Source organism: Propithecus coquereli, unplaced genomic scaffold (genome assembly GCF_000956105.1).
Source record: "Propithecus coquereli isolate 6110/MARCELLA unplaced genomic scaffold, Pcoq_1.0 Scaffold214, whole genome shotgun sequence".
Classification (NCBI taxonomy): domain Eukaryota; kingdom Metazoa; phylum Chordata; class Mammalia; order Primates; family Indriidae; genus Propithecus; species Propithecus coquereli.
The window spans coordinates 81,564-94,371 of NW_012146523.1; positions in this window are offsets into that span (position 1 = coordinate 81,564).

Sequence of the window (12,808 nt, forward strand, 5' to 3'; positions counted from 1 at the left end):
GATTATTTAATATATTCTATTCTGTTAAAATGAAAACCAGAAAAATTATCTTTTTGTATTTCATATTTTTTCAAAAAGCATTTAATGTGGTTAACATTAACATAACGACATGGTTAATGTGGTTAAGCAAAGGATCATGGTGAGGGGGAAAAATAGTAGTGTATATGAAATATTTATTTTAAAAAAATCATTTTTAGGCCAGGTGCCATGGCTCACATCTGTAATCCTAGCACTTTCAGAGGCCAAGATGGGAGGATCGCTTGAGGCCAAGAGTTCAAGACCAGCCTGAGCAAGAGCGAGACCCCGTCTCTACAAAGAATAGAAAAATCATCCAGGTATGGTGGCACGTGACTGTAGTCCAGGTACTTGGGAGGTGGAGGCAGGAGGATCACTCAAGCCCAGGAGTTTGAAGTTGCAGGGAGTTACAATGACACCATTGCACTCTAGCCCACAAGACAGAGCAAGATCCTGACTCAAAAAAGAAAAATCATTTTTATACCTCTCCCAAATAAAGTTAATAGTGGAAACCTACAACTTTATTTGTGCATGTTCAATTTCAATATAACAATCCATCTATGGTTAATGTCAACATTGTATAATGAATTTTAGCATTGGAAAACACCACGCAGTTCTACAAACTGCTATGTATAAGCGTTGAACTATGCTAGGCACTGTGAGGCATACAAAAATAAACAAGACATTCTATTAATACTTGCCATTCAGGGAGTTTATTAAGCAGAAGGATTCTTAAAACATATGCACTAAAAATTATAAACTATATAAAAGTGGCACAAAGAAAATATTATGAAAAACTGAAGAGTTTATTTCAGAGGAGGAAAATCAACAAAAACGTAATGAAAGAGCCAGTGTTTGAGCCTCTACTAAGACCTTGAGTAGCGTATCAAAAGGTAGAGAAGTGGATGGAAGGATGTGCGCACAATAGGAAAACAGGAGAAGAAAAGATAGGTTTGACTAAAGCCTGGGGTTACAAAAGCGACAGACATAAGGAATCCAAATACAAATTCAGACATTGTGAACTCACTCCATAAGGGTAAGAAGCTTTGAAGGTTCTCATTTTTCTTTGAAACCTCTGAGCAAAAATGACATGCCCCAACATGTCCTTAAAGAGGTCACTGCACAAAGGGTCAAGATCAATGATTTGGAGAGATGACAGACTGGCAAGAAGACTCTTGCAATTGTAAAAATCAAAGGTATAAAGAACCTGAACTAAGGCAATGATCAAATGTATATTAAAGCCACTTAATCTTCCCATATCTCAGTTTACCAATTTGCCCAATACTGACAATACCTATGTTCCATCCTGCAGACAATTGAAACATTAGCAATAAGAAGAGAAGTTCGTTAACTAAATTCAGGAATTCAAAACAATGCAAACAAAATATAGGTGCACTGTAAAAAACTTAAACTGCTTAAAAATCTAGTTTGGGGTATCTGTAAAGAATTTTTAACAATAATTTTCTAATTTTCTATAACAATGTTAAATTCATCTTGAAAGTGAATTAGAGGTAATTTTTAAAAGTTGTATATATTAAGTGTGCTCAAATTCTCTAGAGCTAATGTTTAGTATTCATCTTACTGCAGTAAAAATTGTTCACATCTAGCGAGAGCTTTGGAAAATCTAGGGCTATTCAAGCTGCACACAACTTTTTAGCACTGGTGTTGCTCTGGTGTATGTATGTACGTGGAGTTTTTAGTTTTACAGATAATTAATTTGTATATATGGATTTCTTTCCTCCTAAGGTTATTGTGGGATGCCATAAATGTTTGGTAAAATTTCAAGTATAAATATTAAGGTACTACACAGTCTTAGAAGTGGAAGCCCATTATACATTTATGAATTAACAATTATACTATAGATTGATGTGAAATTGCTGGTTCAATTACTATGAGTACAAATGTTAGGAAAAAAATTGAAACGCTTTGCAAAGTACCTTATAATGAGTTTGAATTTAAATTTGCTAGTGATTTTTCAAAACACAAATAGGAATAATTCTGTATCTCCCTCACCATATCTTTCTATAATAAGAATAAAATTTCCACAACAGCAATGACAATTTATTTTTAAGCACAAATAAGAATTATACAAGACATGTGTGAAGAAATTTTACTGCAACATTAAAAGACTTCTGTAAATATACATTTACCGTATTTCTGGGTTGGAAAACTCAAAATTGAAAAGATACTAATTCTCTACAAAATAAAATGTGAATATAATACAATACCAAGTGAAGTCATAAGATAATTTTGGAGGAGAGGGGCCTTGAAAAAAATAATTCCTAGTTTGTTTGGAAGAATAAACAACATGAATACTGAATATCCAGACATTTTCTGAAAAAAAAGAATAATGAGATGAAACTAACTCTACGAGATTTTAAAATATATTTTAAAGTCACAAAAATGAAAGGTCCTGACAAGGGAGCTAGCACAGACACGAAAATCAATGAAACAGAGCAGAATAAATAAGTGGTTAATGATGATTTGGGTGGGGGTGGTGACTCAGTGGTAAAATGGTAGGTATTCAGTAAATGTGGCTGGGAAACGGAGAAAAATCTATAGTTAAACAGGAACAGAAAACTTTATCCCTAATTCATACCTTCATTCAGAATAAAATCCAGGTAAGTTAAAGATATAAATATTTAAAATGTAATTATAAGTATATAAGAAAAAAATTGCCTGTAATCAGGGCAGGGAAAAACTTTCTAAAGATACCATAACCTGGAAAAGGTAAATGAATCTGACTGCATAAAGCTATTTAACAGTGAACTGCAACAATGCTGAAAATAAGATTAAATGATAAAAAAATGGAGCCAGGGGAAACTGTAATATATGAGGCAGAGTATGACCATAAAAACAAGATATTTTTCATATCTATTAAGGTCCTAGCAGAAAACAGATGGCATGCTCAAGAGGGGCAATTGGGGGATTTTAATGAGAGGACTTTTTACAAAAGTGTAGACAAAGCTAAGAGAGAAATCAACCGAGGATGGTGAAGCACCCAAGAGCTAGCAACAGCCCAGAAGGGATCCATTTCCCACCCTAGGTCAGAGAGGAGTAGGGAGGGAGCAGTTACTGGAACATACAATGAGTAGAGACCACCAGATCGGAGCCATAGCCTTTGGTAGAAGGCTGCAGGCCACCCACCATCAACCTGGCAGAGAGGGAGCAGGCGAATAAATGCCTTGACCTCACTCTGCTCCCATCTGTCCACCTCCTGCCAATGGCTCCAGGGGCTGACTCAGGAGGAAGCCAGAGGGCAAGAGGCCCACCGGTGCTCCAAAGAGCAGGGTGGGGAAGGGTGGGGAGTGTATCTGGGGGTGGAGATGGAAAACTTGTCATTGGCAAATATTAAAAGAATGATTTATCGGTGCTGGAGAGGGTGTGGAGAACTGGTGATTTGAGTACATGTTTGTGGTTGTGGAAATAGTTCCACCCTTCTGAAGGTCAAGTTGACAATATGAAATGTCAGCATCCTACAACCCAGAATTCTACTTCAAAGAATCTATCATTCAGAAATAGTCCATGAACCAGTATGTGTGTATACATGTGTGTGTATACATGTATATGTGTGTGTGTATATATATGAATATTCATCACAGCATTGTTTATTATAATAAAAATTTCATAACAAGCTAAATGTCCATTAGTAGGGAGCTGCTTAAACATATTGTATTTGTAAACTGGAGTATTATGCCAACATTAAAATTGATTATTTATGCTTGCAGTTCTTAATAAGGAAGGATGGTCATAATTAAATGATAAAATTAATACAGAAGAGTATATGTACAGAAAACAAATCAGAAGGAATATATACCTGAGGAAGTGGTGAAATTATAAATGATTTTTATTTATTACTTTTATTCCTGGCTATATGTGTTTTCCAATTTTTTAAACGATAAACATGAATTATTATTTAGTAGTTGGTGGGGGAAAAAAAGGAAAGTTTTTTTAATGTAAAAGTAACTCTAACATCAGATATTTTGGGCCCTTTTCAATTTGGTTTCTTACTGATTTCAAAAGAAAAATGTGTGCCCTTTATTAACCAAAAAAACTAGATAGAGTTCTGCATCTGGGTAAATGAGGTCCTCTGTAATAAAAAGCCGGGGGAATGGAGAGCTATAAATATTTATAAGAGAATTGTATTTTGTGAGGAACAGAGATGTTTCTAATGATACCAAAAAAAAGGTATATTATAAAGCTGCTTCAGCCACAAAATGACAGGATCACCAGTCATCAAACTCATCTTTTTCTCCAGCTTCTAAAATATAGTGTCAACCTCGCAGCATGAAACCCATTATAAATTGCAGTCCTAATTTTACATTAATATCAAAATAAGACTAACTAAATTTAAGTGTCAAACAGCATACTGCACATAGTATTATTTATGTCTTATAGAAAAACTGAAGTTTTTAAAAATTCCTCAATATCAATTAGATTAACTAGATGTTCCTGGCTATTAGGAAAAGGCAATTTATTCCTAGAGATAATCAGAAAACTAGTCTATGAAATAAAATTATGTCCTATTCTGGGAGCTGCATTAAAAAATACAATTTCTGGGCTCAGGTTAACAATGACAAACCGACCAAATACACACATTTCTCTCTTCTTCCTCCTAGACCCTACTTATGATAGTGAAGAAATATAAGAAATATAACACACACACATACACCAATCACAAGAAACAGAACAGAAGGGAATCCATTGGCAGACAGGAGATTTCAAGAAAATTCTGAAAGATGGAAAGAACAATGCTTAGGGAAGGAGTCACAGCAAAATGTGAACATAGAGGCAGCTATGGAAACAAGGACACAAAGTTGCCTCACTCCTTGAGAGAACCCCAGAAGAGCTTGGAATTGGAAACTAAGTTACGGCGAAAGTGGGAGTAAGATATAAAGCTAAAAAGAGGAAAATGAATTGGAAGTCAGTGTGGTAGCCTTTTTCTAAGATGGCCTTCAGTGATCCTTATCCCCTGGTATTCACTTATTTAGCCCAGTCCTATTTTAAATAAAGAATGGCCCTATGTGGCCAATGCTGCCATCCTGTGAGAATACTAAAAGCTTTCTGAGAGAAGGAAGGAAGGAAAGAAGGGAGGGAGCAAGGAAGGAAAGAAGAGAGGGAGGGGAAGGGAGGGGAAGAGAAGGGAGACAAAGCAGCAATTTTATACAAAGCAACAGTAATGTGAACTGAATCAGATTTTCCTAAGAGCAGGCAATGCCTGCACAATGTTGAAAGAAAGATGGTGTGGCGGTTATGAGTGGGAACTCTGGAGTCAGACTGCCTGGGTTTGAATTCTTGTATTTCCAATTACTGGCTGCCTAACCTCATTTTAACTACTTTCACCTGCCTCCAGATAGGTGCCAATGGCCACAGGCTGTCAGATCCACGAGGAACAAAACAGAAAAAATAATCAGGACTGCTGGGTCAGGTTAGACGGGATGGTTAACAGGAGTAAGGCCTAGCCCAGTGCTGACAGCAACCAGGATAAAGGCCTTGGTCTTCAATCTACCATGTAAAGTAGAAGCAAAGGAAGCCAAAGCCAAGTCTGTGGGACAGTGGCCCAGAGGGATCAGGAAATCGAAGAGGATCTCCAGCCCCCTTTTCCAAGAGAGAACTGGCAAAGAAACGATACAACGTGCGTGGGACAGGGCCGGTATGGCAGACTGGCTCCATGGCGTGGGGGTTAGATTACAAAGCTGATGTATCACCAGACCCAGACACTGGGGCACCAGACAAAGGCTATGTCTACACCTTGCTTCCTGAAAAGGAAGGCAGGATTATCACTTTCAAGACAAGGTCAATTTAGCCAGGAGGGGTCATAAATAAACCCTATTATATTCATTAAACTGTAATGAACGTCTCCACCCTAAACTATGAGGGCTGCAGGAGCAGAGATTACATCTTGTTCCTCTTTATTCCCAGAGTTGGACGCCTGATCAACACTTGATAAATAAAAGAAACAATACACACATTCATTCATTTATAATTCTATAAATGAACGGTGATTTTTGGTGTTAAATTAAATTAAAACAGAGGCCTGAAGAATCCCTGAGCAGACAAAGCCAGTTAGGCCTTGTAAGTGATCTTAATCCTGCTTGATTTACCAACATAAGTGAAATTTAACTGGGGCTATTTCTTATAAATGCCTGTATTAAAGAAAAATGAAACTTAAGGCTAACCAATAAGAAGCTACCACCTCACTTATATAACCGTGGACTTTCCAGCAATGTAGATCGCATAAGGCAACTATATAACTCACCAACCAAATATTTTTTGGCTATTTCTCTGTTTACACTATAAAGTCTTCGCCTTGCACTCCCTCGGCAGACCCCCTGAACCGCTTCTGGTTTGGTACTTCCTGATTCCTGAATTGCTCCAATAAACTCTAAAATTTTATCATGCCTCAGTGTACCTTTTAATGTGAGAGACCTCTGAATCAAAAACGAAAGGTTTAAGATCATTTCAGGCTCAGAATTAGTTTATTGCCCAGTTAATTGTGGCCTCTCCTTGGAGGCACTATTGTCCCCACTACCCTGGTTCCTGCCCTCACAGTGAGTGCACTCCCTCTGGCCGCTGCCCAGCTGCTCACCTCCAGATCACACCCTCTGGAGCCTGCACTGCCCTCAAGATGCCTGCCCACTGGCAAGGGTGTAAATGGCCAGCCATCCACTCTGGCCCTGTCCAAAGTTCCCCTGTCTCCTTTCCTCAGGCATGGGGGATTCGTTGTGCTGGAGGAGAGGCACACAAAACTCCAACTTTCCTGATTGGTCCCTGGCTGTCTCCCCTCTCCGGCATCCCTTATCTTTTCTTTCACTTTTAGGAACACAGTTTCAAACTCAGTAACTTCCAGCAAAAACTTGCTTGGTGATATACAGACAAGGAAACTGAGTCCCAGAGAAGATGGGTAACTCGTCCCAAGTCACAGAGTTAAGACTAAAATAAACCTCAGACTTAACTTTTTATGCCTCCCTGCAAACCTTCCCAAGTCTTTAATCTTCTAGCAGCAGGCTCCCACACTGGCCCAGCAGCCCCACCTTCATTCTCCAAGCAAGTACCAACAGCCCCAAGCCCAGCCCCAAGCCGACACTGCTGACCTCCACCTGCACTCTTCTTCCAGAGGGACGAAGCCTGCAGTCAGGAGCTTTATGCCCTATAAATCCTACATTATACCTTTGTTTTCTAAAGGTCACATCCAACAGCGTGTCTTAAAAACACTTGAGTGTTTGCATTTATCCTAAAAATATGGCCTTTAGCTTCCAGAGAAAAAGCAAAATACCATGAATTTAGAACAAACTCAAGAGGCAAGCCTGTCTGAAATGGGAGAAAATAATATAATGATGCTGCACTGTTTTCAAGGAAACGAGGCTTTGCCATGGCCATGTCCATATACTAACTACAACTGGACATAGAAATCATACTTGGAAGAAGACCCTAATTTAATGAATAGTTAAGAATTATTTGAATTAGCAAATCAGAGCATCAATCTGCACTATCACAAGGCCCAGCTTACAGTCATTACACTTTGTATAATAAGCGCAGTCACTGAAGTTCTTTAAATTATTTATTCTCCAAAGTGTACAAACACTTCTCCCCATACTCTTATCAGACTATTTTCTCCCCTAGAAATATTCTTTGTATTATCTGTGGATTTAAAAGATAATGGTAACATGTTGAATTGTTTGTGTCATTCCCCAACACTATGAGTCATTAATAACCATATATTTGCTAAAAATAAAAAATGCCAAAATACATTACTGCTCATTTAATTTCATTCCTCTTAATTATGTGATTGCATGAAGGCCTTAAACCCATTTCGCTAATCTTTTCTAAAGAAGCAATTTTTTTTTACTATATTTTATTTTCCAAAGTAGTTATTCTCAATGTTACATGAGTTACAATATCTTGTTGTTGATCATTTATCAGTCCTTCCTTCTAAAAGTGCACAATGGCCATAATACCAGTCATAGCCAAGAAAAACATAAAATTTGGAGCCCAGATTAAGACACTTCTGAGAGCAAAAAGAGGCACAATTAATAAATACACCAGGCATAAACTGACTCCACCCTAGGAAAACTGAGAAAGATGACCAGCCCAGCACAGTGGTTCCCATCCCAAGAATGTTTCCTGTGTAAAATTTGTCAAAGGATAAAGCCAAATGCACAAAGATTCTCATGGCTATAGAATATTTATTAGTAAAAAATGAGGAGCAACCTAATACAGAAAATATTAAGGTATGGGAATGTTAATTATAGATGTAATTAATTGATATTATAGAAATCATTAAAATTTATCACCATAAACATAACAGTATAAAGTGGCATGAAAAAATACTTAAGACATAATTTTGAGTAGAAAAAGAATAGAAATTCACATGAGTGCTGGTATCACAGCTATGTAAAATTATATTTATATATATAGATATACGGAGATATGACCAGCTACATAATTTGTGGGACCCCATGCAGAATCAAAGTGAGGGTCCCCTTGTTAAAAATTATTAAGAATCTCAACACAGTGACAGCAGAAACTTAACCCAAACACGAAGCCCTTCTCAGGATGGAGCCCTGTACCACTTGTGCTGCTGTAACAAAATATGTTAAGCTAGGTAATTTACAAACAACAGAAATTTATTTCTCACAGTTCTGGAGGCTGGGAAGTCCTGGATCAAGGTGCCAACAGATTTGGTGTCTGGTGAGTGCTCTCTGCTGCATAGATGGCCCCTTCTTGCTGTCACCTCACATGGCAGAAGGGGCAAACAGGCTCACTCAAGCCTCTTTTATAAGGGAACTAATCCCATTCATTAGGGCTCCACCCTCATGACCTAATCACCTCCCAAAGCCTCCATCTCTTAACACTATTGCATTGGAGATTAGGTTTCAACAGATGAGTTTTGGAGGGACACAAACATTCAGACGATAGCATATTGCAAAGGTCGTGGGCCTATGAAGCCTGGAGAAGGAATAATTGGAAAGAGAGAAAATCAAAATAAGTGAGTTAGTTGCAAGGCTCATGGGATTTTTTTGTTTCGTTTTTGTTATTGTTATAATATTGTTTTTTCATAAAGTAGATTATTTTAATTGGTAACACATCCTTAGGTTAACACATAGTAAAATAAACTTTAACAATGTTTGCATCTTCTGACACCCTGAAAATAGACACATCCTAGGTCTCTAGCTCTCCATCCTGTCTGAGCATCGACATCTCCCGTGCAGCTTAATACATTCCAAATGTCCACCCCTCACTCAGAGATTTTGATGCAGCTGGTCTGAAACAAAGCAATTGAAACATAGCTATATAGCATTCTAAGCTTCCTTTTCCAACAGAAGGATTTCAAGTGTTCCTTTTCATGACTTTATCTCACTACCAGTCATGTGGGGGGAGAGTATTGGTTTGTGGTTTTAACTCGTACACTCTGTTTTTGGTTTGTTTTGCCTATTTTTATTCGCTAAACCTGGAGATACACTTAGGTAAGCTTTCAAAATATTAATAGTAAATATTCAAGTTATGTAATTCTATGGTAAAATAATATTGTATCTGTAAGAAGAACAAGAAGAGATTTTAGATACAGAGAATGAGAAATCTGTTGAGAGAATTGTTGAGATTTTTTTCTACTATGTGTCTTCAAGATGAGATCTGGTGTGACTTTATATGGGATTTATTCTGGCCAGCCACAAAACTTATTAACAAGAAACAGTATTCCAGATAAGAGGTCATCAATCAAAGATATGTGAAAGATGTCTCTGTCCAGGTAAATGCCACATTCACCATGCAGTTCTCAGCTCAGGCGTCAACGCCTACGTGAGCACTCTCTGCCCAGCAATGTCTGCCCTGGATAGGGGCAAGGCCTGGCACTCACTCTCAGGGGCCGACCATGCACTTGCACGACCCTGAGAGAAGGTGCTTCCCTAAATGTGGAGCCCTGGGCACCTCACCTGTCTCACCCGTGTCTAGGCCCTGGACACAGGAATTTTTAATATCTGTGTTCTATCTCTGTCTTCTTGATTCTAAAACCAAATAACAATTTTTCCCTTAATAGTCTTCTTAGTGAACATTCTCAATCATCAGTAATTATTTGAATTGAATGTTATTGTCAGTAAATCTGGCTTTCAAATGTTCATTAACAATATGTCAAAGTATGTTTAATTAAATCCTTGGATGACATAAATAAAATCTCTGTACTATTTATTCTGTACCATTAAAACCTAAAATGACCTTTAAACAAAACGTCACCCAGTACTTCCCCATTCTAGAGAAGATAAGAACCAGCAGCCCTAGGCAGACAAGCCTCCGTTAGTGCGCTGGTCTTCGTCAATCCAAGAGGGGAGAGGAGTGAGGGGAAAAGAATTCTTACAGAGGGGAGAGAAAGATTCGGGTGATCATTGTCTGCGGCTGGCTGCCCTCAGCTTCTCCACTTCAGGCACTGATGTTTTCTACCCACAGCCTCACTGCCATAAGCTAGGTGCTATATCTCTCACAATTATTCAGAGTTTGTAGAGAACACTTGGTACAGCAGCACCGGCAGCATCACCAGAGAGTTTGTTGGAAATGCAGAACCTCAGGTCCTAGCCCAGGACTACTGGATCAGTGTCTGCATTTTGACAAGATCCTCAGGTGATCTGCAGATACATTAGCATTTGAAAGGCATGCTCTATTCCAGCCCATCCCTTCCCCAATAGGGTCTGAAGCAGCATTTCTATCATAAGCAAAGGGACCAGCCAGTGTCAGAGTGAGCTCAGGCTGACATGTCTCCAAGCAGCTGTAGCAGGGTTTCCTCCCTAACCCTTGATGTGTTTGCCCAGCCTTACAATAGGTTTCTGCCATGGTTGCTAATTAGCAGACTGAGACTAGCACTCTGTCTCAATTCACACTCTGTGAATCCCAAGCTCAGCCCGGAGGACTTGGGAAATTTACCTGTGCGTTTTTTTGGTTGTCACAATGATTTGGGTGTGCTGTTGATATTTAGTGGGCACTAGTGTCCTGAAATCCATGAGATAGTCCTGCAATACAAAGAGTGGCCCCACATTCCAGGAAAATTTCAAGTATTACTGGGCATTTCTTTAGGTGAAAATTTTGTCTATAATTATCTGAGCCTAGGAGTTAACTTCATTTCACACATGAACACAAAGTACTTTTGCAGGAATGCAACTACTATGCAAATCAAGGGAAAAGCAGACTTTGTTTTGGTCAGAATTTTATCAAGAATTGTTAATAAATGTCCTGAAAAATCACATTAATAATGGCAACACCACTGCTAATTTAATTGCCAATTCAACACACCTGTGTCTGGCTACAGGTGAAAGCTTTTTCTTTCTCAGAGGATTGCTCTGATCTCTTCATTATGTCTTCTAGGACCAAGCTGCTGACCAAGTGTATTCCATGTGCCAATACCATCAGCATCATCTGTAAGCTTGTGAGAAATTCAGAATCTCAAGGCCCACCCCACACCTAGAGAACCAGGATCTGCTTTTTAACAAGATCCCAGAAGATTTGTATGCACAGTCAAGTTGGGGAAGCACTGTTTCATTTTAGTTCTGTGCAAGCATTATATATTAAAATAAATGTTAATATATTACTCTTTCTTTTATTTTCTAATTTATAGTTAGAGCATATGCATTTTTTAAAATCATGTTTGTAGATATTTTAGCACGAGTGCTAAGTAAGTGGGTGCAACACAATGTTTGAAATAAAGGAAATTGTGTGGGACAGGGTTGAGAACCACTTAGTTGGAACCAGACCATCTGTCCGGTCATTGATTATCCACTCTCTTTAGCCCACTACCAGCTGAAGCCTTGAAGCCACTCAAATTACGGTATCACCATTGACTGAAACTCCTGCTGCTGCCACCCACTAACCAATGGATCCCTTTCAATAATCACATCAGTATCAATTAAGACCAAATCCCAGGGTTCTTTGGAATAAAACCTGACTTTTCACCAACTTGGTCATCTTTTTTCCCTTGAAGACCAGACTCATGGCCAAGTTAGACACACCCTGCTACAAAATTCTCTCCTATACCCATGTTAGTTTTTCAAATCCTAATATGCTCAGCAAGTGATCCCACCAGAGTTACAAAGAAGATGTAGATATGGTCCAGTTGCATTCAAACTTGAGGGTTCTATGTGAAATTTTCTGAGCTTTCAGAATGTTGTATACACCATATCCAACTTAATACAAAAATATATTTCAAAGGCAAAATATGAATGATTTGGCAAGGGTGAGAGAGCTTGGCTCCAAAACTTGTATTACACGTTATTGTTCCTCATTATGGCATAAATACTCAAAGAATTGTTTATCTCAATTATAAAAGCTGAATAGTGTAATTTTAACTTGAATTATGCCACAATAAAGAGAATTAGGAACTTAATCATCCAAGTTCAGCTTCACAAATAATCTAGGAAAATGTAGTCATTTCCAAATATAGTAGTAATGTTTGACATTGTGTATATGAAGCATGCTAGAATTATCACTTGGGAAAAACTCTGGGAGGCTTACATAATGTTAAGATATTCATATTAAAAATACTCATGGCATTATTATACCTTTTCGTGCAACTCCCAGCAATCAAAAGAGAAGTACCTAGGCCGGGTGTGGTGGCTCACACCTGTAATCCTAGCACTCTGGGAGGCCGAGGCGGGTGGATCCTTTGCACTCAGGAGTTCGAGACCAGCCTGAGCAAGAGCGAGACACCCCGCCCCCCAACCACGTCTCTACCAAAAATTGAAAGAAATTAATTGGACAGCTAAAAATATATAGAAAAAATCAGCCGGCATGGTGGCGTATGCCTGTAGCCCCA